Below are 25,324 nucleotides of genomic sequence, written 5' to 3' on the forward strand. Positions count from 1 at the left end.
CGCAGATGAAATGGAGAGAGAGCGAGAGCGGGTCCTAGAGCCAGAACTGGCCTTTCTTTTCCTTGGGGTGGAAGGGGCTGTCTAATTTTCCTGGCTAAATCGTCGGCATCAAGGAGCAAGTGAAAGGGGTTCAAGCTCTGAGTGTGGTGTGATTTATTTGTGCAGATAATGAATGGGATGGGCCGGCGGGCAGGGCTTCTGGAAATCCCCCGTCTTCCTGGCTGCAGATTAGATTTGGGGCTCTTGTCTGTTGTTACCTTTTCTTCCCTTCTGGTTTTATTTGGAGAGGGGCTGAGTAGATGGTCTGGTGGCTGGGGGACAGGTGAAGGAGCAGTGTGGTTTTTGAACTTTTTTTTTTTTTTTTTTGGTGTGGTTTGCCAGGGGATGCTGCTGGCCCCATCTCTGTGGTTTGCGCAACAGGTAGAGATGCCAAAGACTGGAAATATCTTTTGTTGTTGGTCTCGTGGCCGGGGATTAAGCTTTTGTTCTGAAGGCTGGATGTCTCCACAAGTGAAAGGACAAAGTCTTGCCAAATCCACTCGCGCGAGTGTGTGTGCGCCTGTAAATGAACCCTTCCCCCCCTCTTGTTTTTATATTTTCCTTGAATCTACATTTGTCCTACAGACTGTAGAAGATCAAACTGACCGAAACCAGATACCAAGGGGATTGTTCTCCGTGATTGTCAAGGGAATCCAAACAAAGAGGTGCATCTACCGGAAATAATGATTTGAGAGATGTCTCTCTCTCTCTCTCCCCCCTTGATTGAAATTGTTTTTCTGGGAGGCTCAGTTAGCAGGAAGTTTGGACTTGTAGCCTGCTAGAGATGGGGAGGACTAACAATTGCAGTGTTAATTGAATGGAGGAAGAAGAAGAAGAGGGGAAGGGCAGTGTTGGACCTGAGTTGCTCCTTTGGATACGCAAGGACTGGGGGAGGGAAAAGGGGGGGAGAGGCAGAGAGGAACCTGCTGCCGCTTGCTGGCTCTTTGTCTGCTCAGGGAACTTGAACAAAAGGAGAAACTCGGATGAACTCTCCATCTCTCTCTTCTCCTGGGTTATCTAATCTTCGGGAACTTTATCCAGAGAGCATTACCCAACTTCCTTCAAGCTCTCTCAGTACTTACAAAACAAACGGCCCCATCGTGGCCTCATAAGGAATTCCCTCGATTTCGTTTTCAGACTTTAAAGAAGAGAGAAGGTGAGTTTTTGTCCTATGGTTTATTTGTTCTTTTCTCCCCTCCCCCTGTTACAGGCTTCAGCGTGAGTTGAAAGCGTGAAGTGAGGGTGCTCTAGAGGGAAGTCACAGGCTAGAGGAATCTTTTTCTTTCTTTTGTACTCGTAACAGCTCATGGAAGTATTGTTTTATGACGGCAACTCAGCTATTCTGTATCTGCTTACGTAAAACAGATTGGTGGACGCTAGTCAGTCCTGCCCCCGTGCAGGCTTTCTTTAGGATATAGAGAACTTTAAGAGTCTGGATGTATTTTTTCCTGGGAGGAGGAAGGATCCGACCAGGAAAACTTCCCAGGATTATGGGAATAATTGGAACGAAAAATGTTCAGGAATGCTGGCAGCAAAATCTGGCGGGGCGGGGGGGGGGGGGGGGGGGCATTTTAGGGGTAAGGGGAGAGCCCAGCAACGGGAGGGTGGGGGATGTGTAGTGCATTTGTGGAAATGTGGGTAAGATGCTGGGAAGTGCCTGGTATTTAGACACTGCTGGTATGGGACTTTCATGGAAAGGTAGAGTAAGGTGTGCAGGAGGGCATAGGTGCAACCACATACAACCAGTTTGGGGAGCGGAGTAGAGACTAGGGAAGGGGAATTTTGTTCAATTTACGATGGTGAATTTAGGATGGCCAGACCAGGCTGGTCCCAAGTGAAATTCCCTTCACCCCCACAGTATTTTTTTAACCAGTGGCCTTAAAACAAAACAGAAAACCAAACCTTAATTGGTTATTTATTGTAGTGTTTTAGCATTTGTGCTTTCTATTAAATACTCTGCAACTTTGGAAAACTTATTCTGTCTTCCTCGTATTTCTTCTTTTCACTTCCTTCACTTTTTTTCTGTATACCTTAGCTATTGTTTTTACCCATATTCCTTCTCTTCGCTTCATCCCACTCCATCACTTTCCCCCTTTTTTTCCCTGTGGTGTTCTTTTCCTACCCTGGGCATCCCTCTCCCCACCCCCACTACCTCTCTGTCCTTCTCCTTTTTACTTCCCCTTGCCAATGTCCCTATACTTTTCCAGACTCCAGCTCCGGTCACACATTCTCCTCTCTCCCTTCACTTGCCTGCCTCACGTACCAAAAATCCTTCTCACGTGCTAGGGTCTCCCCCAAACCATGCACACGGGCACACACCCACATCCACTCAAGGGTGCAGGCTCCTTCCCTACTCCTCCCCCCACCCTCCAAATAACTTTCTCTTTCACTCTCACACATATGTAGGCTCCCCCTTTACATACACAGGACTCATTACACAAACTCCCCCACACACATAGACTTCCCACCACCAAGCCTCCTCTCCCCTACACTGGTGCAGTCTCCCATCCTCCCCTCTATAGGCATGCCTCATCCTCTCCAGAAAGGGTTTCACTATTTCTCCCCCTCCCTCTGCTATGTAGAAGTTTGTTTTCTCTCTCTCGCTCTCTCCTTTCTGCCCATCCAGCCCTGGTAGCACAAAAACAGGTTCCCTTACACACACCCCATCAACACACACAACTCTAGTGTGCACCAGCATTCCCCTCCCCCCTAAAATTTCCCATTGCTGCTACCACTGAAGGAGCCACACCAGAGGCAGGAGCAGTGGGAACACTAGTGTAGACATGCTGCTGCTTTTAATTGCTTTGTCATCTATTCTATGTAGGGCCAGGTCTCAGCAGCAAGGTTTGAAATACTGCCAGCACCTTGTCTACACTAGCACCCCCACTGGTGGAGATGCAATACTGGGAAACCTTAGCAGGGGAAGGCTACTGTGGACAAGGCTATAGGTTCTGCCCTGCCCCCTATCCCAGCTTTGTAAGTGTATCTGAGCATGTGCACTCCCTTACTCATCACACTCTCCCAGATACTTTCTTACTTCCCATATCTTTCTAATTTCAAGCTTTTGAAATATTTCTGAGGCCTTTTGAAGATCCTCTACATCACTTTTCCCCTTCCGCTTTAGGGTTTTCTAAGATGTAAGAGTACTCATTGTGTAAAGAAATACCCATGCCTGTTTCACGGGGTATTGAAAGTACTAAATAATAATATCCAACTGGATTCTTTTGAAGTATTCCAACATGATGAAGTTTTCCAAGTTTAAGCAATCAGCAAATTTAAAATTAGAATATGAACAAATCATCTATTAAATAAAACAACTGAAGTTATTCGAATGCTAGACTGTAACTTTGATATTTATACTTGAGCCAGAATGGTTCTGCAAAAATACTATATAGTATTATTGCTCATGTGTTTAGAACTAACACTCACTCATTAATTTTATCTGAATAGGTAAAGTGTGATTGTCAGAGAAGCATGATGGCTGCCAAAACACCTTATAGCAATAGTTGCCATATTGCATTTGCTCTTCAAATGGTAGAATACAGCTGTGGATACTTTAGTGGGGATTAACAGAGTACAAACACTGAATGACTAAAGACATCAAACATCATCATTTGGATTTATATATCTATTAATAAACTGATAAAACTGGTGGTAGTGGCTCTTGAAGAAATCAGAAAATATGGAAGGTGCTGTTGAAAATGGTCTGGTGATCGCTTTGTGACAATGATCTTCTACAATTAAAATAAGGTATGTTTGTTCTCTAGTCATTGCAAAACGTATTTTTATCCATTGAAATATTAAATATTATGTTTTCATTGCAGACAAACTTGTATTTGTTCTTTCCATTTTCTTTTATAGCTATCAATAGCATTATGTGGTGTAACTGAGAAGAATGTCTCTAATTTTGCATGCAACGTACGTTTCTTAAATTTAGGCAGAATACAGTAAGTTATTTATTTATGGCCTGATTTTGTCAGAGGTACTGAATAATCACAAATCCCTTTGAAGTCACTGGGAATTAGAAGTGCTGGGAATCCCTAAAATCAAGCCACTAACTTTTAAGAAAAGAAAGATTAAAAACAGTTTAAACACATTATGACTGTAGGGAATGTAACAGAATGCTGTTTAAAGGGCCAATCCTGCGTTGAATTCAATCTAAAATCAGTGTGTTCTCTTTAAAATATATCAATTAAAAATACCACACTCAAAACAAACATTTTTACAGAAGTTAGGATCAATATAATTTTTCATTAACAAAAATAAAATGAAAAGCTTTTTTTTTTAAGTTTAGATTTAAACATTCTTGTTCTACAATATTTATTTGCAATTCAGATCTTACAGCATTGTGGGAGTTGATGAGATCTGGACAGTTGAACCTGACTCCATTCTCTTTTGGTCGTTCAAACTGAGAGACAAGCAAAAATTAAGGTTTATGGAGAAAAAGTAAACTATTAAGCATGGAATAACATCATGAATCTAAGATGTTAATAACATAGTTGGGGAACTCTATGCTGTCTCTAAATGAATTATGACGTTTGGAAAGAGAATCATAAGTTTTCAGTGCAAAAAAGACTTGATATCAATTTGATGCCTGTTTTGTATGGAATGTATTTGCAACATAGTATGAACAATATTAAAATGGTGTTTGGTGTTGCTTTAGATATATCCTTTCGCTCCTCTGGCCTATACAAGATGTAGGGCAGACAAGTGTACATTATCTTAAGAAAAGTGCTGAGCTGGTTGGCCTAGTTTAGAGCAAAATTAGAAATCTGAACAAATCACTTGTTATCCTTTCTAGCTGTAAAGAGAGACTGATAGCCTTTGTGCTTGTTTTGTGTATAGTTACCTGTACCTGATTTTTTTGTGTGTGTAAAGTAATGCAGATGTATTTTTTTATTTCCGTTGCTTATACTGAGGCTATGATCTTGCAAACTACTGAATGTCCTTAATATAGTTCTAGATTTGTACCCTTAAAATTTGTTTTCTGTGGATATTTTTCTGGAACTTGGGACACCTTAAATCAGCAGTATGGAAGTCTTTGTTTTCAAGTCCTGCCACAAAGAAAGTACTGAGATGTTTGTAAAAAGATCTGTGCTGCATGAAATTTTGCCATTTAGCATCAACTCACAGCAAAAGCTCAGTCATTAAGTTATAAAAATTTTAAAAAACTTGTTTTCAATGAAGATAAATTCTCTTCCTCACCAGTTGCTTACCCCTTACCCATCTACAGCTCTTTGCCTTTGTTCAAAGTTAATTTTACTAGTTTTTCTAATGAATGGAAAATGTGATTTATTTTTACATCTATTTGAAATCTGTTAATTTGATCAAAATTTGATAACTGTAGCAAAATTTATATAAATCTTTAAGAAGGGATGACTACTGTGCTTTACAATTATTTGAGTCTTTGGTGTTATTGAGGTTTCTTGCTGTCATGGTTTTCAGGGCATAAAAAACAAATTACTGTATGATATTTTCTTGTAATACTTTGATTTGCATTTGCATTACATTTCTATTGTTAATATCTTAGGGACTGAAATAAGATTTAAGGATAAAAAATACAATTTATGTTGTCTCATATTACTTTGGACCACTTCCAGGAAAAATGAAAAGCAGGATTCAAAGAGAGAGAAGGAAAAATACAATGGTTAGAGAATGCTTTTGAGTTATTTTATTAAGTGAAATAAGGTCTCACATTACAACTGACTAAAGTTAGGGAGAAAACCTTATGCTATAAAGTTGTCTTCAGATCCACCTTAGGTCTAATTATTCAACCTGTTGTCACTGAATAATGAGAACATCATAAGAAAAGCTTTTGACCCCACAAGCTTTGGTTGTAAGAAATACTCTTTTTCCACATTCTTTTTATTTCTTATTGACGTGAAAATGACCATGGGAATGACACAGAGCAACAGTTAGAAGTGGAAGTTAGAGAAGAGAATATAAAAGGTATGCAAGTGCTTTCACAGTCTGTCATGGATGGTTAAATTGTAGTATTGAGCTTGATCACTGGGAAGAAAGGAAGGAAGAAACAGGGATTGTTGTAACTTCTGTTTTGTAGGTACTTAAAGGGGTGGTGCAGTTAGATGTTATGGTGAATAGCGGCCATGCAGAGGAAGGGGAGAGATTGCCCTCTCCTGTAGGAAAAACCTGCCGATTGGGGGCCCCACGGAAAGGAAAACTCAGTGAGGTCCTGCCCCCTCCCCCTTCATTTCACTTCCTCCTTGAGCTGTTCTCCCTATCCCCCAAAAGAATGAGTTCTCCAATTCTTGCAGAAGAAAGAACCCGAGATCTGCACAAATTCTCAGTGACTATTTGTCAGAGGGCCCTATACCTTGTGCTAGCTCTGTGGGGCCTTTCTCATTTCCAGTGGACTAGAGGTGCGTGAGCTTCCTTCACTGGCAACTGCACCCAGCATAGCAATTGGGGAACAGCGAGAGTTTCGATGTTTAGACTATGAGGGCAATTTAATGCAACGTTGAGATTGAGATTCCTGGCCTCAAGGGGGTGGGGGGTCTTTAGTAGCCCAGAGACTGAGTATTTAGGGCAGATAGTGCCTCCGAGGTGGTTGACCCCATATTTTACACTAGGAAGGTGGGGAGAAAGATGTATGGAAGAGCTCCTCTGCAAGCAGATGCACAGAATGTAGTCTGGTTTATTGTCTCTGATTGTATAGATTTTTACATTTAGCTTTGGTGCTAAAGAAAAGGCATCAATCTATTGTTTTTTGTCTCTTATTATAATATATGGAGATATACCTATCTCATAGAACTGGAAGGGACCCTGAAAGGTTATCAAGTTCAGCCCTCTGCCTTCACTAGCAGGACCAAGTACTGATTTTTGCCCCATATTCCTAAGTGGCCCCCTTAAGGATTGAACTCACAACCCCGGGTTTAGCAGGCCAGTGCTCAAACCACTGAGCAATCCCTCCCCAGTGCCATGAATGGATGGGTAGGAAGGAAGGAGGGGGCGGGGGGAGGAATCCCAAACTTCTACATAGCAGAGGGAGGGGGAGAAATAGTGAAACCCTTTGTGGAGAGGATGAGGCATGCCTATAGAGAGGAGGATGAGAGACTGCATCAGTGCTGATTCATATTGACATCTGTTATAGTTCATAATTATAGCTAAAATACAGTATTCTCTTCTTCCATTCGGTATCACCTCACTGGTTTGTCAATATATCTAGCATTCTTAAACTGAATTATTAGCATTTCGAAGGATCAGTACAAATATTGGGCCTTGATCTTTGTAAAAAATTTATATTGACTTCATGAAAAGAGGATGGTTTGTGGCCCAGTAAATGTTGAACAATGTTAGAAGGGAAGAGTTACTCTACGTGAATTATGTAGCCATGTTTTTTTTAAAAAAGGTAATACCTCTATATTAGAGCTCTGACTCAGAAATATTGAGGTGCAGCATATTGCACAAGCAAAGCTTAGGCACCAGCATGCAAGCAGTTGCTTTAAAATGCAAAGTTATAGGTCAGGAGGGAGGTGAATAGTTATTGGAATACATTTTTCATCTTGCTCTATTTTTCATCTCAATTGTATTTATTTTTATATAACTGGGTGGTGTTTCCAATCCACCAGCAGACTCTATTCTGATCTTTTGTACTTAAATGGACATACTTTGAAATTTGCTGCAGACCTTCTGTGAAGCCTGAGCTGTATGCTATTGTGCTTGGTATCTTTCCCTTTTGTTGATTAAAATGCATAGACATGTTTAGGTTTCTAGAGGGGATTGAGCACTCTGTCTTTTAACACAGAATCAGATTTGGCCACAGAGGGAGAAACTTTCCCCTATATGGTTACAATGAGGCTGCAAGTGCAGATTCTATGTGCATAACTGTACACATTGTAGAGCACTTTGCTAGGAAAATACTTGTATTTACTTACTGTACAGAAATAGAACACTTCAATCATTTGCCTTAAATCAGGATGATCCTGTTGAAAGTCACACATGCAACTTTTCAAAATAGGTGAAATTATATATAATTACAGTAAACATTTACATGTTGTGTGTGGTTGTATTTCATATGATTCAAAATGTCATCTCTTATTCTATTCATTTTATTGTCTGTTTTACAACATTATGTAATGTTTGTAAAGATCTTGGTAGATGAAAGCACTATGCAAGTGCTGAATGGTAGTATGATAGTAATATTATTGTTTTGGATATAAACATGAGTATTTTCCATTATGTGGAAATAATGAACCAGCGCTTTAGTATACCTAAGCAACTAGACACAGGAGTTTGAATTTTGCTAAATGTCTTTACACCTAAATGCAGTGTTGGAAACTAAGCCATGTGCTACAGTCATGCAAGCTATTTATTTAGCTAGAAGCACACTTTTGAATATCTAGTTCCGGTTATGTTAAATGTCTCCAAATAAAATATGTTGTTAATACTGATAATATATTTAACATGCAAAAAATTATTTCAAACTATCAACCAATCAAAAATGAAGACTTTTTTTTTTAACTCTTAATTTCTTTCTGTTCTGAAATGTTGCCTTAGTCATCATGAGTATAGCACTTGTAGCAGTCATAGATAGGTAATACTGGTTGTAAGATGGCACTTGAAGAGTTGATCTTCTATGGCTGTTACTGGCTGTGTGCTCACTCTTTTTTGCTGTATATTCCTTTTTGGTTAGGAAGCGTTCATTTAGCATTTTAAGGATTAAATCAAGAAGCACTGAGGAATGCTTAGTGCCAATACAAAAATATAATTTTTAAAAAAATAGATTTTTGGGTAAAATTTTCAGATTTGTGACTCAGAGAGAGAAAGTGGACCAACTTCTGTTGGTGAGAGAGACAAGCTTTTGAGCTTATACAGAGCTGAAGAAGAGCTCTGTGTAAGCTCGAAAGATTATCTTTCTCACAAATAGAACTTGGTCCAATAGAAGATATTACCTCTCTTGTGTCTCTAATATCCTGGGACTGACATGGTTACAACAATACTTCATATTAGTTATTTAGTCTCCTGAGTCCCATTTTCAAAAGCGACTTGGTCCCTTAGGTACTTTGAGTACTTTAGGTACAGAGACTTAAAATACCTCATATTGTAGGAAAAATGTTTAAACTTGTAGTTTAACTGGTATGCCAAGGGTGGAAAAATAGTACCAATGTATCTATGTACAGATAGGGAAACTGAAGCTCTCAGTTTTATTGGATCTCTTGTGACCCACCTTTCTTGACCTTTGATTGCAAAGGGATGGACAAGATAACCCAAGAGGTTCTCTTTAACTTTATCTGTGAATATTTTATTAGAGATCTAAACAGGAAGCTACTCAATATTACTGCTAATGTATTAATAATTTATGAAAATATGCTGGCTGACAAGCATTGACATGTTCAAAGATAAGCCATTCTGAGTAGATCTATAGTATGTGAGTTACTTAGTTTTGGTAGAGCTCTATTTGCATAATTTTAAGTGAACTTGTTTGAGTTTTCAAACCCAGTAGTTCGTGGGACACTAGTTTGCCATCCTACAAGCTGAGCATTTCTTTTATCTTGTGGGACTTCTTTTTGGATATGGCTGATATGAAAGTAGGCATATTTATACCTCCATGATCATTCAGGTGGATGTTTAAATGCAAATACCAAGAGGTGGTGTCACATAACTTCCTAAATATATTAATTCTAGTTCAGGCCACAGCTACTCTTGATGTCACTGGAAACAACACTTTTTATGGGAAAACCTGCTGTCTCATGGACATTATGCTCCATTCAGTGACTCAAGGATACATCTTGCCATACATCCAGGTCTCTCAATTCAACCTTCTGGGATGAAAATCCCCTTTAGAGGTCCTCCCTCCACCCATCTTTCCAGTATTCCTTTCTGCCACTTGATTAAAAAATGAATTAGGGTTTCTTTTTGACAAGGCATATAAAAAAATTCAGATCTTCCTTCAACATCTCAGACGTACAAAATGAATTGGCTGGTCCTGGATTTTCCCTTTCTTCTTTTGGGTTATTTCCATTTTAGGAAGTGTCCAGATACTGGGGGAGTTTTTCCTTTTTGCTCTTCTACCCAGGGCCGGCTCTAGGCACCAGCAAAACAAGCTGGTGCTTGGGGTGGCACATTTTTAGGGGCGGCATGGCCGGCGCCAGAATGCCGCCCCTAAAAATGTGCCCCGGCCGCCCTAGCTCACCTCCGCTGCTGCTGCCACGGTGCGCGAAACAGCTGATTTGCGCGCCGCCACTCGCCCTCCCTCCCAGGCTCTCAAACCTGGGAGGGAGTGGGAGCAGCGGCGTGCGAATCAGCTGTTTCGCGCGCTGCGGCGGCTTGGGGTCTCCCCCTCCCTCTCAGGTTCTCAAACCTGGGAGGGAGGGGGAGATCCCGAAACAGACATTTCGCGCGCCGCTGCTCCCCCTCCCTCCCAGACTTGAGAGCCTGGGAGGGAGGGGGAGAAGCGGTGCCCGCGCCGCGGCCACTTGGAGTCTCCCCCTCCTTCCCAGGCTCTCGAACCTGGGAGGGAGGGGGAGACTCCGAGTGGCCGCGGCGCGGCGCTGCTTCTCCCCCTCCCTCCTAGGCTTGAGAGCCTGGGGGGAGGAGGCAGGGCTGGGGATTTGGGGAAGGGGTGGAGTTGAGGCGGGGCTGAGGGTGGGGTAATTAAATAAGGGGGGGGCGGCCAAAATTGTTTTTGCTTTGGGCGGCAAAAATCCTAGAGCCGGCCCTGGTTCTACCTATAGGTAGAAAAAAAAATTAGTTCCAAATAATGAACTAGACTCTGGTTCATTTAAATGCTACTTCTATGAAGTTTAAACAAGTTTCTTTAGTTAAATGTGAAATTTTGAGAGATGCAGAGTGAATACTATGAGATTGGAATAGGGGAGAGAATTAACCCTGTTGTTTGCAATAAATTATGTGTCTCAAAATTGTGCCATCAGAGTGCTTCAAATGGGAAAAGTTAGTGAAGTCCTTAAATGGGTATGATATGGGGTATAGCTATCTTGGGGATCAGTGGGATTGATCCCCATATAGTGAAGGAAAAAACTGTCATACAGTGCTCTGAAAAAGGGAAAGTGCTTTTTTAGCACTATATGTTCTGAATGAAATTGTTCTCTGAAATAACTCTGCTATCCTCAGTGGGGTTACACGTGGGATAAAATTAGCCTCCTCTGTTTAAGTTTGCAATACTCTGTAGTGTAAGAAGGCCTTTAGCTAAATGCTAACATTTGTCCTTCAGAAAATTCAATAATTTAATACTTTGGATATGTGCCACTGTTGGGCTTATAATCAATTTTTCCACTGTAAGCAAGTACTAGCTTTAACACAGTGAAATTTGCTAAATTCATACATGCTGTAAGCAAGGATTTGTGTGGCCATTCACTGAGCAATTTTCAGAATTTGCTAATCTACTTTTGGTCAGAGTCCATGGGTCAGTACCATTACAAAATTGATGATGGATTCAGAATAACTAAGTTGACGGATGTTGAGACGTCGGTGCTTATTGCGTGTTTGGCTTCAATCTAAAGAGGCTGCAAAAGTGTAGTAAAAGAGAGACTTTGTGTGTGTGAAGTTCATAAGTTTGAAAATGGGGCCTGATGAACAATTCATATCCTCATTGATGAAAACTAAATTTACAAAGAAAAAAATTAGACATGTTTTTCTGGTGATTAACACTTTCCATGTCAACACAATTTGGCACTATAATATAGACAGTAGCTCCCCTCATTAGAAGCTCTGCACTCAGAACTGGGAATGGCAGTCAGAAATGAGGTGCTTTGAGAGATCCATGTTTGGGAAATTTTGAGTGTTCCTGCTTGGGTGTACTTGATGTTCTCAATATCTCACTTTGCTTATCATTGAAATTCATTAAGATCACAAAACAACTTGTGAAATACACTCATTTCTAAAATAAAAGTATGCTTCTTATCATGTAGGTGTGCTGCAGCTTCATGAATCACATGTGTAATTTTATGGTCAGTCTTAATTCTAATCCATGCATTCTATAGGTTATCAGTTTAACACTTCTCTTCTGTGCATGTTTAAAGATTATGTCCATATCTACTTGATTTATCTGGATGAACTGACATTTCTTTCATATATTCTTTTTATCAATATCAAAACCTGATATTTGAATACTGTCATTCAACTTTATATTTACCTGATGCATGAGACTATTTTAGTTGACTATCTGATTGTTCAGCAAAAAAACTTTGTTTAAATCAAAATGAAGCTTTTGAACAATAGAATCTCTTGGTTTTGGTCATCTGAATGAAATTTAGGAAGTTCTGAAATATATACATTTTCTGTATGCATTTCATTATTATGTAAAGCATGTGACCATCAGGTACTGTACATTATGTTGTATGTTATGGATTGATCACGTTGCTTTTTAAAAATATAAAATGCTTCAATGAAAACAAAACCAGCAAAAATTTAAACCAGCTATCTTTATAACAAGCTGCATTACCAACTCAAATTATAATCCTATGCAATTTTTCAGGCACATGCTACTTGAGATAATTGTAAAAGTTTAAATTTCTAATACAATTTAAAGTTGATCAGTTAAACTGACTTTAAAATTATCTGCACATGTTTTAGACACTCTTTTCCCTTAAAAAAAAAGTTTTTGTGGTCTAGGGCAATTTAGCATAGCTGACAGAAATGGAATGAGATTTCATCTGTTCTGGGGTAGTCAGATTTCTTGAGAAACACCAGGGTTGGAGAACTAATACTATATGCCATTGCAAAGCTGGAATTTTCAGTTTTACATTGGTGTGTGGTACGACAATTACTTCTAGCTCTAGCAGGCTGCAAGACACCAGATATCCACGTCATTCTGATGACCATCTTTCTTGAAATTCCAACATTTTATCAGTGGTATCTCAAGAAGAGCTATAGCAGAAATTGAAGCACTATACCTGAAAACATGAGATTTAAGTGTTTGAATGGTGAAGACAGTGATGACTTGTCTCGCAGTTTGGAATATACTGTTGCTGGTGTAGCACTGCAGTTGCATGTCATTTTCACCCATAACATTTAAAGTCCAAAATTATTTCAGCGCTAGTAACGGTTAAGAAGGCTAACAGATACATTTTCAGACCCCCAAACATTCCAAAACATTGGAAATGGATAAGTGAACAGAAAGGAGACAAGGTTGACTTAGTACGGGGTATTTCCTGTTTTTTTTTCTAATTTCCCTTGTTACGTCTTTTCACCACTTTCAAAAAGTAAATGTAATTGTGACCTTGCCTCACACTAAGTGGGTCTATGAGGCTCCCCACAGTTCCCTTCTGAACATCAGACATAAGGTGTAGCTGGAAACAGTTGGTGATCCTACCTTCCAAAGGACTAAAGTCACTTTGGTTTTTATGGTGGTCAGAGACCAAGCCTTGTGCACACTTTCCCTGCATGGCAGCAGATCAAGTTTTCCCAACAATGTGTTCATATAGGAAACTTAATATATTAAAACCAACAAAAACAAAACACCTCTTTCCTGCCCCTAACAATAACAATTTGTTTAGTTCTTGTTCACACTGCTTTTGGATCCAGTCATAATATAAATGCCTAAACATTCAGGATTAACTAGAAATTCTCTATTAATTTTCCATTCAAATGCCTCCTTTAAAACTCATGTTAACTCACCTAATTCGTAAGAGCTTTTCCATATTCAGAAATTAAAACCAAAAGTAGGCTACTTAAGTGCTTAAAGTTAGGCACCTATCCAGGGTCATTTAAATCATTAATATTAATCATGATTTAAATCAGCAAACTTGATAACTTCTTCTTGATAACCAGGAGGATACATTATTTCTATATGCATTTATTAAAGTGATTAAATAGCTTAATTTACATATATTTAGAGTCTTTAATTTTTACATTTTTTATAATGTTAAAAATGGTGCATTTCTTACGTACTAGATTATGGTGAGTTTTTTACTTGTGACTTGTGTCAAGCTCTAATTGCATGGAAATTTTAATTCAATTAAATACAACAAAGACAGCATTTTTATTAGTAACATAACACTACCTTAAGTGTGCTGGATATAGAAGGAAAAAAGTAAGTTTATTAAAACATGTTTTTACATTTAAAACTTGTCATGGATCCACAGGTTCTGTGCTACATCTCAGCTTTTAAACAGTCTTTTGGAGGAACCCTTTCAGTGTGCCAGACCCTCAAAGGGTCTCACCCTTCCTTCAGGGTAGGCCATACAGCTTCACAGTCTCTTAGACTGAGCCTCTGGGCTTCAGAGTCCTGCAAGTCCAAATGAGCTAGACTCTGGGTCAGGGTGGATTTGATTTAAATCATGATTTAAATCACTAGTCAAGAAGACTCGATTTAATCATGGATTTCTACATTTCTTGTTGGTTGTTATAACCTTAATATATACTCTTCACAAGTCAGAGATAGATGTAGGTTTCATTTTTAAAAGGTACACACTATATGTTTTTAAAGTGATTTATTTTGAAAACTTTTCAGATTAGTTTTACAGCTATATCAGAAAATGAATGATCATTTGATTATTTCATTTACCAAAGGGGAGGGAAGGCTAGCTCAGTGGTTTGAGCATTGGCCTGCTAAACCCAGGGTTGTGAGTTCAATCCTTGAGGGGGCCACTTAGGAATCTGGGGTAAAAACAGTACTTGGTCCTGCTAGTGAAGGTAGGGGGCTGGACTTGATGACCTTTCAGGGTCCCTTCCAGTTCTAGGAGATAGGATATCTCCATATATTATTATAAAGGTAATTGAAGCAGATATTTATGAAGTCACTGGGAGGTGAACTATCTCCAATTCAACAGGTTAATCATTAATATTTGGAGGATTTTCTTGCCATGCTTTATTAGGAGGAGATCACCACCAGACAGACATTTAAAATTGTTTTAACTAAAACAACAATGTTATCTATTCTGGATTTTTTTTCAACAGCAAACATATAATATTTTAACAAAACAAGCATATGAATTTTTGAATGTAGTTAAACATTCAAGTTTTTTAAAATCCGGTTTGTTTTTGTTAAAATTGGTTTTAACTAAAATAGTTAAATGAAATATTTTTTAAAAAACAAAAACAAAAATTAAATCTACTACATCAGCCAGGTCAACATGAGAAACGTAAAATATTGGCTTCTGCAGCTAACTCAATTGTCTTCACCTTCATTTTCCTGTTTGTTCATAATCTGGAAAAGAAAAACAAGCTTTCCTGCTTTTTCAGGTCCCAAATGATTTCTCAATTTTGGAATGAATTAGTCCAAAGGAAGAAAATATTCTTTCTACACTGGCAGAAGAAGCTACTGCTGTTAAAAGTGAGATTATCACTTCAATGGTCTCTGAATCCAAGTGCTTAAGTGACTTCCACCAGTTCACTGTTGTTATATGTTTGCTGATGATGTTTTAAAGAAAGATATTTCTTGAATGGTTCACCCTTAGCTCTGAAGTTTATTATAGTTGGCATTATGGAGGGATGATTGCTGGATGTCCTTGTCATAGCCAACTCCTCTTCTTCAGCAGTTAAGATTTGACCCTGGTACCGAGTACTGAGAATATTCACAAGAAAATGAGCTGGAGATAGTGCTTGTCCCATTCGGTTTTTTAATGCTTGTAATTTAACTCTGTCATTGCATATTTCTCTTTTTAAGATCTCACTCAGTTCCTTCCACATTTCAACAGCGTCAGCAATAAAACAGCTATTTCCCTGCATTTTGTTCAAGGCTACAGAAATAGGCTTCAGGGTACTCAGCATGTGTTCAACATTTCTCTTAAACCCAATGTAGAGAACTTTGGCTGTAACCGTGTCGTCTATTTTTTCACCCCAACTATACATACAATATGATGGGGGCTAATTTAGCTACAAGTCAGGAAAAAGATCTTGGAGTCATCGTGGATAGTTCTCTGAAAATGTCCACACAGTGTGCAGAGGCGGTCAAAAAAGCAAACAGGATGTTAGGAATCATTAAAAAGGGGATAGAGAATAAGACTGAGAATATATTATTGCCCTTATATAAATCGATGGTACGCCCCCATCTCGAATACTGCGTACAGATGTGGTCTCCTCATCTCAGAAAAGATATCCTGGCACTAGAAAAGGTTCAGAAAAAGGCAACTAAAATGATTAAGGGTTTGGAACGGGTCCCATATGAGGAGAGATTAAAGAGGCTAGGACTCTTCAGCTTGGAAAAGAGGAGACTAAGGGGGGATATGATAGAGTTATATAAAATCATGAGTGATGTGGAGAAAGTGGATAAGGAAAAGTTATTTACTTATTCCCATAATACAAGAACTAGGGGTCATCAAATGAAATTAATAGGCAGCAGGTTTAAAACAAATAAAAGGAAGTTCTTCTTCACGCAGTGCAAAGTCAACTTGTGGAACTCCTTACCTGGGGAGGTTGTGAAGGCTAGGACTATAACAGAGTTTAAAAGAGAACTGGATAAATTCATGGTGGTTAAGTCCATTAATGGCTATTAGCCAGGATGGGTAAGGAATGGTGTCCCTAGCCTCTGTCTGTCAGAGGGTGGAGATGGATGGCAGGAGAGAGATCACTTGATAATTGCCTGTTAGGTTCACTCCCTCTGGGGCACCTGGCATTGGCCACTGTCAGTAGACAGGATACTGGGCTAGATGGACCTTTGGTCTGACCCGGTACGGCCTTTCTTATGTTCTTATGTTATGTTCACAATTTTGTTCACAAACTGTCATCAGATTAGGCCAGTTCCTGATATAGTGCTCAGAACAGTCCACTACTGAGTTCCATCGCACGTCTTGTGGGAGAGTTAGCTTGGTTCCTCCCACTTTTTTCAGAGCAGCTGCTGCAAAGTGGTTGTTACGGAAGTATTTTGCAATTTCAACAACATTAGCCTTTATTTCTGGAAAATTGAAGTCTTTGGCTAGGAGGTGCATCAAATGAGCACTGCAACCATATGTTATTAGCTTGGGACTCTCTTCTAAATAATTTCTTCTCATCTTAGATACATTTGCAGCATTGTCTGTGACCAAGCTGTGTACTAGACATTTTAATTTTTTTTCACAGTTTGTTATCGCTTTTACTGCTACTTCTCGTAAGTATTCTGCTGTGTGTGCATTTCCTGACGTATCAATTGTTTCTGTAAGGAAGACATTCCCTTCTTTTGTTGTCACACAAGCACGTGCAATGTCCACAATGATCCTGTTGTTTCACCCATCAAGACTCAGGTTAACAATTTCACCCTCTAGACCTTTTGCACACTGCTCAATTTCTGTTCCATGCACTTTATCCAGCAATTTGCCTGCGACATCTGCTCTGTTGGTTGGACTGTATCCTGTTCTTAATGACTGAACCATGTTAATGAAATGTGGGTTCTCAATCATACAGAAAGGAGAGTTTGTTGCATAAACAAACAGGGCAATTTTTTCATCAATTACCTCTTTTGTAATCTGCTGGTTCTTATCACAAACTTATCTAAGGTTTCTGGATGATTTTTTTTTTTTTTTTTGCTACAGGTGATATACTGTGGCTATGTGACATACATGATGTAACTGAAACACTAATTGGTAGATAACTCTGAAACTATAGAAAATGATGGCGATCTTGAAGGTGGATGGTCTTCAGAATCCTGTATGTTGAGGATGGATTCTTCTAAACAAAATAAGTCAACACAGTTATTTAATTATTATTACCATACTGCTCATTTAGTATTACTCATTGTGTTCACTGACACTCAGTACTACTTTAAAGGTGAAATTGTGAAAGGAAGATCTGCCTTTTTCAGCTATTTATTTTTTATCACAACGGCATCTAAAATGGTAGTACCATAGAGTAACAACTATGTTTTTTGCTCAAACATGAGAATTCAAGAGTAGTCCAGAAGAAGACAGGCAGTCCTTAAGAAAAAAGTATGAAATAAAAAAGTTTACCAACCTGAAGATCCTGCATATTCAGACATGTTCCTTTCATCATCTTCAACGCAGCTTCCTCCTGAGAAGGAACATTTCTCGTGATGTTGTTTCATTTGGGCAACCAGGCCTTGCATTTCTTTGTTGCACTGTTTGCATTTTGCACACATGCCTGTCTTACCCAAAGGTAGAGGAACTTCATTAAAATATTCCCAAACAGGGTCACTTTTATGGCTTTCTGCCATTATAGGTTTTCCCTTCTAGTGAGAGAATGGTATGGTAGATCTCAAATCAATGAAGGCTACACTCAGAAAGATCTCAAGACTTCTGGAATATGCTGCTCAAACAGTTTCACTTTTGTTTCTACTGCCTGTCCCTCCCTTCTCATATTTATCTCCAGACTTCTTTTCCTTATCCAGATCTATTCGGCCTCCAACAATCTTCTATTCATTGAACTTTTTGAAACTTTGCACTTTTAGAGAGAGGTAAGGGATTGACTCTGTGTACACACATTTACAGTGGTACAATAGGGTTGAGGTCTGTTATGTCTCACCTCTATATATTATTTATTTAAACACATTTTTGCTGTTAACAAGCATGTTATCTCTGGGGAGAGAAATCCACAGTTTGAGAACTGTGAAACTAAGCATCTCTGATGGTATCTTCTAGATCGAGTACTGAGTCCCATTGGGTAGATAGAAAGCTTAACCTAAATAAGCTATACAGAAGCCCCTGGAAACCCATAAGATTGGGTCCCTAATCCATGAACTATAGGAACTCATTTACAAAACTTTTCTTAAACGTTACATGAATATATTGTCTCATACTATAGACTTAGAATTTATAATCTCTATTCCATGATGAGATATCTTTGAGCTATAATGTATCTTAATTAAAATTATCTTTAGATAGGTTTTTTCCTCAAAAAGCGTTTTATAAAAAAAAAAATCCGATTTAAATAAAAAAAAATCAATTTTTTTAAAAATCATTGATTTGTATCCACCCTGCTCTGGGTAGAGACTTTTACACTCCCCAGTCAGTATTTGCAGTGACACCCCAAACAACAAAGTGGATTGATTAGTCAACTAGAATTCAACATTGGAAGTCCTTAGGTTACCACAGAGAAACAAAAGCTAAAGCATAGTCCATTCCGGTCAAGCCACAATTCACCAATTGTAGTGAACTCAATTTTTCAGGCTCTGTCTCCCTCTCTGACTTTCTTTCTGAGGCCTTGTCTACACTACAGCGGAAATTCAATCTAACTACACAATTTGAGTTACGTGACTAGTGTAACTCAAATCGACGTAGCTTAGAACTACTTACCATTGTTTCCACACTACGTGATGTCAACGGGAGACTCTCTCCCGTCTACTCCCCCTACTCTTCTCAATCCAGTAGAGTATAGGAGTTGACGGGAGAGCGATCTGTGGTCGATTTAGCGGGTCTTCACTAGACCTGCTAAATCGACCGCCGATGCATCGATCGCTGCTCGTTGATCCCCCGGTAAGTGTAGACAAGCCCTGAGTCAGTTCCCAGATGAGAGAGCCAGCTTCTTCCAGAGCTCAGACTTGTTCTCTGCTGGACACCTCTGTCCTTTGATCTTTAGGCCAGGCCCATGTTGAATTCACAATTCCCTTGGCTGATGTGCCCAGCTGTTGAGTGTTGATTCCTGAGTCACTGGAACTTGCATTGTCTCTATGGACTCTTTGTTGATCTGGATCAGTTTCAGCCAGTTCCTTAGCGACTCTATTTATTCCAGACAGGGTGATGACATGCCTATGTCTCTGAGTCTGCCCTGAGAGGAAGTAATCCTTTCCTTCTGACTGGGTAGCAATGCAAAGAATAGGGGGAAACTGAGGCAGACATAGAACTCATGAAAATACTGCAGAAAATTCCCACTTTGTCTCAAAACTAACAAAGAAAAATATTGTCAGTAGTTAATGAATTGAACTGATTGTTTCTGGTTGCCATGTACTTCAAGATTTTAGAGCTATTAGATTTCATTTTTATTTATAGATTGGAAGAGGAAAACAAGATTTCCTGCTTTACCAAATCCCATCTGGTTTCTTAACTTGGAATGAATTACAATATAGTGATCTGAATAAACTGAAATGAACAAAATATTTTCTTTGCACTGCAGAAGAGGCTATTGCTGTCAAAAGCTGGTTTAGCACTTCAACTGTGGTTCCACATGCTTAGCCAGTGTCTGCCACCAGCTCTTTGACTGAGAAACTTGAAAGCAAACACGTACTGTTTAATACATTTTTATTTAATTTAAATGATTCGAATAGATTATAGTAAGCTTAGGTTTTAACATAGGTTGGTTGTCATTTCACATTTAATTTTAAATAGGTTTACTTTTAAAAATAAATCTGTATTTAATTAAAAAAACCAAATTTAACTAAAAATGTGATTTTTTTTTTAAATAAAAAAAATCACGGATTATTATCTACCTTGCACCAGACATTGAAAATGATCACCTTAAATTACAAATCTCACGGAGCAAAGACTTTCTTCCATTGTGTTTTATATAGCACCCAGTGCACTATCAGTGCTTAATAAATCTCTTCCATTTTCCTCAGAGAACTCTGATAAGTGTTCTGTTTTGACCCTGTCAAATGAGTCAACTTCTCCAGAAAACCCACAAACAACACCTAAATAAGTATATTGCCTATTTTTCTCAGAAAAGACTCTTCTACCCTGCAAATGTTCATAAAAAAATATAAGAGAAAGGGACATTAATTGTATTTAGTTGTGATCAGAGACATATGGAAAGAATACCGACATAATCACCTGTTAAATATTTAATCTCAGTTCTTAGGTATATGATTAATTCTTCACCACCACCCCTCTCCAAACTATAACAACAAAAAAATAAGGCACATCTGAAGCAGAGCTATGACAAGTTTTATGAAAATAGTTAAGTTTTGCGCCTGGTATTTATAGACAGATTAATAATTTCCTGTGGTGGTTTTGATGGAGTTCTGGACCCCATCCAGTGGCACAAATAGAATGTTCATAAAGAAGTGGCCCAGAACTCTCCCCCATCACTTCCCCCTCTCCATCCAGTCCTGAGCGCTCTCACACTGCCTTTTGCACCCATACCCATACCCCTCCCCTGTACCCAGGTCCATACACCCTCTCCTCCTACTGCCCCGCCCCCAATTCTGACTCAGAGAGGCAGTCCGGCTGAAGAGCACCATCGCCACCAGGGACCAGGGCATTCTGGGAGCCCCAATTACCATCCTCTTCCTCTGTCTCCACTTCTCCAGGAAGCACAAGAAGCCCTAATCCAATTCTCTTGGGGACTGAGGGTTCCTGGTACCGTATGTTCCACTTTTCCCCAGGGTAGCGTTGCCAATTTGGGGGGGACGTATTCCTGGAGGTTTCATCACAGGACATAATCTTTAATTAAAGATTAATCTTTAATTCCTGGAGGGTTGCCAACCTACCCCGGGGGCTGGGGTGCCTGGTGCCCATGGGTGCCAGAAGGACTGTAAAAGGTGGGAAAGCCATGCAGGCAATTGGGGTCACAATGCCACTCAAATTTGGCCTAGCCATGCCTCCGTGATGCCAGTAGGGAAGGGGCTCCACTTTTATGCCACCCAGCTTTGATATGGGCCAAAGGGAGTGGGGATTGGGCCTCCTGCATGCCCCCACGTTGCACCCCTGACCCATCATATTAAATAGTGCACTGTGTGGTATTTTGAGTACTCAGAGGAGAGGTTCTGATGTGTGTAGTGTTAACTGTTATGGATTACAGACGGTATGGGTAGTGCATGTTTCTGAGACGAGTCAGATGATACTTACAAAGCAAAAACCGAAGCATTCATGGACTCATTTCAGAACATTTTACAGAAAGCTAGGAATTCGTGTCTAGCTGCTCAGTTCCTCAACGTTGCAATGCAGCGCATTTGGAATAGTCCCTGCTTTGCATTCAGTAGCAAAGGACCTTATAGCCGAGAGGAAGAATATGGGGGAAGAGGCCACTTGCTGATGGAAGTGGCCAAGTTCCCCTCCAAGTGATTAAGCAGCCACCAGTCAACATGTAGAGATGGCAGCTCAGCGTATACCTTCTGTGCAAAGTTTGTGGGTGTAATGGATCACAGTTGTGTAAAGAAGATCTGATGGAAGCTGACTAAAAATGTATATCAGATATTTAAGAGAAAAGATGATGGCATCTGGACATATGGGCACTGAATTGTCTGTGTGATCAGGGAATAACTACAGGGATTATATGACTGAGTACTCTGATGTGTTGCTTTCACATGGCAAAAATGGTTTATCAGATGTAACTGGTAAACTAATGGAGGCTGCTGGGTGCCTGGTGTGGGTACAGCTGTGGGGGCAGGAGAGAGGCTGAGAGGGGTGCAGAGGACCAATGATGGGGATGAGAGAGGGAGGGGGTAGAATGGTAACCCCCTCTGGGTGTAGTGGTGGATAAGGAGAGTCCAGGGAGGGAGACAACAAATTGGGGAGGTATATTGCTGATCTGGGGAAGGTGAGAACCCAGGAGGCAGTGAGATGGGGGAGAGGAAGGGGGAGTCAAGACAATAATAGGAAATGTATGGTAGTAATAGTAATTTGCCTTTCTTAGGGGCTAGGAGAGAGGGTAAGTGGAGTCTCCTTCTGAGCAGCCAGAGAGAGGCTTGCATTTTTGTGTGAAATGAAAGGCTGACTTTTCAACCTGAAATTATCTCTCACAAATAGCCGCAAGAAGAGAGGAGTGTTTAAAAAAAATCAAGAGACAGACTAAAACACATGGTTTGATTTTAAAATCTCATGATTTGTGGGGCCAGTCTCATGATTTTTGATCTCTTGAGGCTGGCAATACTGAGCAGGGTGTTTGATGCTTGTACATGCCCACTGTAACCGTGTCCAGGGTGGTTTGATTTAAATCAAAGTTCATTAAATCACCAATTTTAATCAAGAGTTAAATCAGCAAACAGGAAATCCTGATTTAAATAGTCAATTTTAATCATGTTTTGCTTTTTAGTTATTTTTCTCTTTGGTTGGTAACCATTAAAACCTTTTGATTTGCAACTAAATATAGCCTTTACATTAATTTGGTGCTTTTTTTTTTTTTTTTTTTTTCCTAACCAGGAGTATATTTATACACATTTTAAGCAATTATATAGTTTAATTTATATTCAGATCTTTAATTTTTACTTTTTTTATTGTTAGAAATTGATGAATCATGCATTTCTTATTTATTAGATGAGGATTGATTTTTTTTTTAACTTGTGATTTATGTCAAGCTCTCTTTGGATGAAAATTAAATTAAAATGCACAAAAATATTATTTAATTTTTTGTATTAAATAATCCTACCTTAAAAGTACTGGATACATAAGGAAAAAAAGTTGATCAAATATGTTTTGTATTTAAAACTAACTGATTTACTAAACAAAGGAAGTACTAGCTGTATTTACTGTATTGAATGGCTTGGTTCTGGTCACCATGTCTGTAGAGTTTTAGAACTAGTTCATCTCATCCTCAGACCTAGTTTTCATTCATAGATTGGAAAAGGGGGAAAAAAACTTTTTTTTCCCAGCTCCCAACTGGTTTCTTAATTTGAATGAACTAGTAATTGAACTAAACTCGTTGAATATGCTGAAGAAGATATTCTCTCTGCACCTGCATAAGAGACCACTGATGTCAAAAAGTTATTTAGCACTTCAACAAACTCTAGTTCCAGGTCTTTAACCAGTGATGTCAGTGGTTTGACTTTCTTTAAAACTAGCTTAATATTTTTTTAAATTTAATTTAAATGATTTTAAGAGATAAATTTGTCTTAACATAGGCGTTCAATTTCAAATTTAATTTTAAATAAGTCTACTTACAAAAAAAACCCTGTATGTAATTTAAATAATAAATTTTTTTATTTAAATCTTTTTTAAAATAATTTTTATCCACCCTGCTGTTCACATAGGCAAGAACACTCTTTTCTGAATAATAGATAATGGAGTAACTCTGGTGAATGGGACAAAGTAGTTACTTGTCAGGAAACATGCTTGGAAGTAGTTTGCTTTCAAGAGCTACGTGGGTATTTTGTGCATCTCTGTATTGAATTAGGTCCTCTGTCTCTAAATAAAGTTTGAATGTTCTCATTTACAGTTAGCATATCTATTATGCACGTAAAGTATTTGATGTATCTGTTTCACTGAAGTTTGACTTAATATCCTTCCTTTTTGATCTTAAAAAAACAGCACATTGAGAACATTGATGTGAGGAGTTGGGTGTCTGAACTTCCTCACTGGTGTCTAGCTCTCCACTTTCAGTTTATCAGTAATTATGGACCTGGCAGAGGAGGTAGGTGGATAAGCCTAATAACTAATTATTTAGTTTTTCTTAAAAAAAAAAAAATTCATATGGATAATGGCTGCTGTTAAAATTATTACCAAAAGTGCATGTTGCAGTTATTGCATAGGGAAAACTTCCTGATTCCTGCTCCACTATTTTGTGAAACTTAAAATCAATGGAAGTTTTGCAAGGCAATTTTCCCCTGAGTAAGAGGTCTTATGGGAGTAAAACCCTGGAATTCACTTAGGAAGGAAACAGTACAAAAATGCCAGGCAAATGACAATGTTTACTGAAAATGATGTTCTGTTTAATGCTTCACGTCTCTGAATCTCTCTTTAGGAGAACTTGTAGAAAGCCAGCTATATTTAAGTGAAACTCTGTCCCTAAATTATGTCTGGTTCTTCTGCCAAGTTAATGCTAATTAGTTTAATACATCACTCATAAAAGATGTCATAGTTGAGTCAATGAGTAGGTAACAAATCGGGCGCTGACTTGCAATGAAGAAATAATACGTCTATTGAAACCCACATTCAACCTGGGAAGTCAGTATACAACCATGATTTTTGTTACTATTCAGTTAATACAAAAGAAAACATTGAAAAAGTTAGCTTGCAAGGAAGGTAAAGCTTTCAAGAGAGTATACTGTACTAAGAGAAAAATCAAGCAGGAATATTTGGTTTAAACTGAAATCAAGGCCGAAAATGCCTATAACTACTTTAAGTTTTAAAAATCTTATTAGAACATTTTGTTATCTTAACAAAAAACCATGCACACAGCATAAAAAAATCAGGTAATATAGAATTAAGGTTAAATTTAACAGACAGCCAAACATTTGGAAGTATATACACTCAAAATTACAGTAGCTAAGCAACCACAACCATCTCTGCCTCTGGAGAAACATTAAAATAGTGGCTATATTGGAAAGCAAGTCTTGGTCATAACTATGGCATGATTATTGCCACTCCGTAATCTCAGTTAAAACTACTACTATAGTAGGGTTACCATATTTAGTGCCTCCGAAAGGAGGACACTTTAAAGGGGCCCCAGCCCCGCCCCCTCTCCCTCCCCAAAGTCTCCGCCCCCTCCCCTGCTTCCTGTGAACATTTGAGTCGCGGGAAGCCTGAAGCAGGTAAGGGGGGGGTGTGGGGGGAGGAGGCGCGGCCCA

At 39.0% G+C, this 25,324-nt stretch overlaps 1 long non-coding RNA gene across 3 annotated transcripts in view; it reads left to right on the forward strand.

Annotated features, from left to right (window-relative positions):
• The first annotated feature begins 743 nt into the window (after window positions 1–743).
• LOC117873254 overlaps window positions 744–25,324 on the forward strand; it is a 322,619-nt gene continuing 298,038 nt past the window's right edge. For all 3 annotated transcript variants that reach the window (XR_004644680.1, XR_004644679.1, XR_004644681.1), the window contains exons 1-2: window positions 744–1,195; window positions 3,490–3,789. This is a non-coding gene — a long non-coding RNA (uncharacterized LOC117873254). The remainder of the gene's footprint in view (window positions 1,196–3,489; window positions 3,790–25,324) is intronic.

This window comes from Trachemys scripta, chromosome 2 (assembly GCF_013100865.1).
Source record: "Trachemys scripta elegans isolate TJP31775 chromosome 2, CAS_Tse_1.0, whole genome shotgun sequence".
NCBI classification, from domain to species: Eukaryota; Metazoa; Chordata; order Testudines; family Emydidae; genus Trachemys; species Trachemys scripta.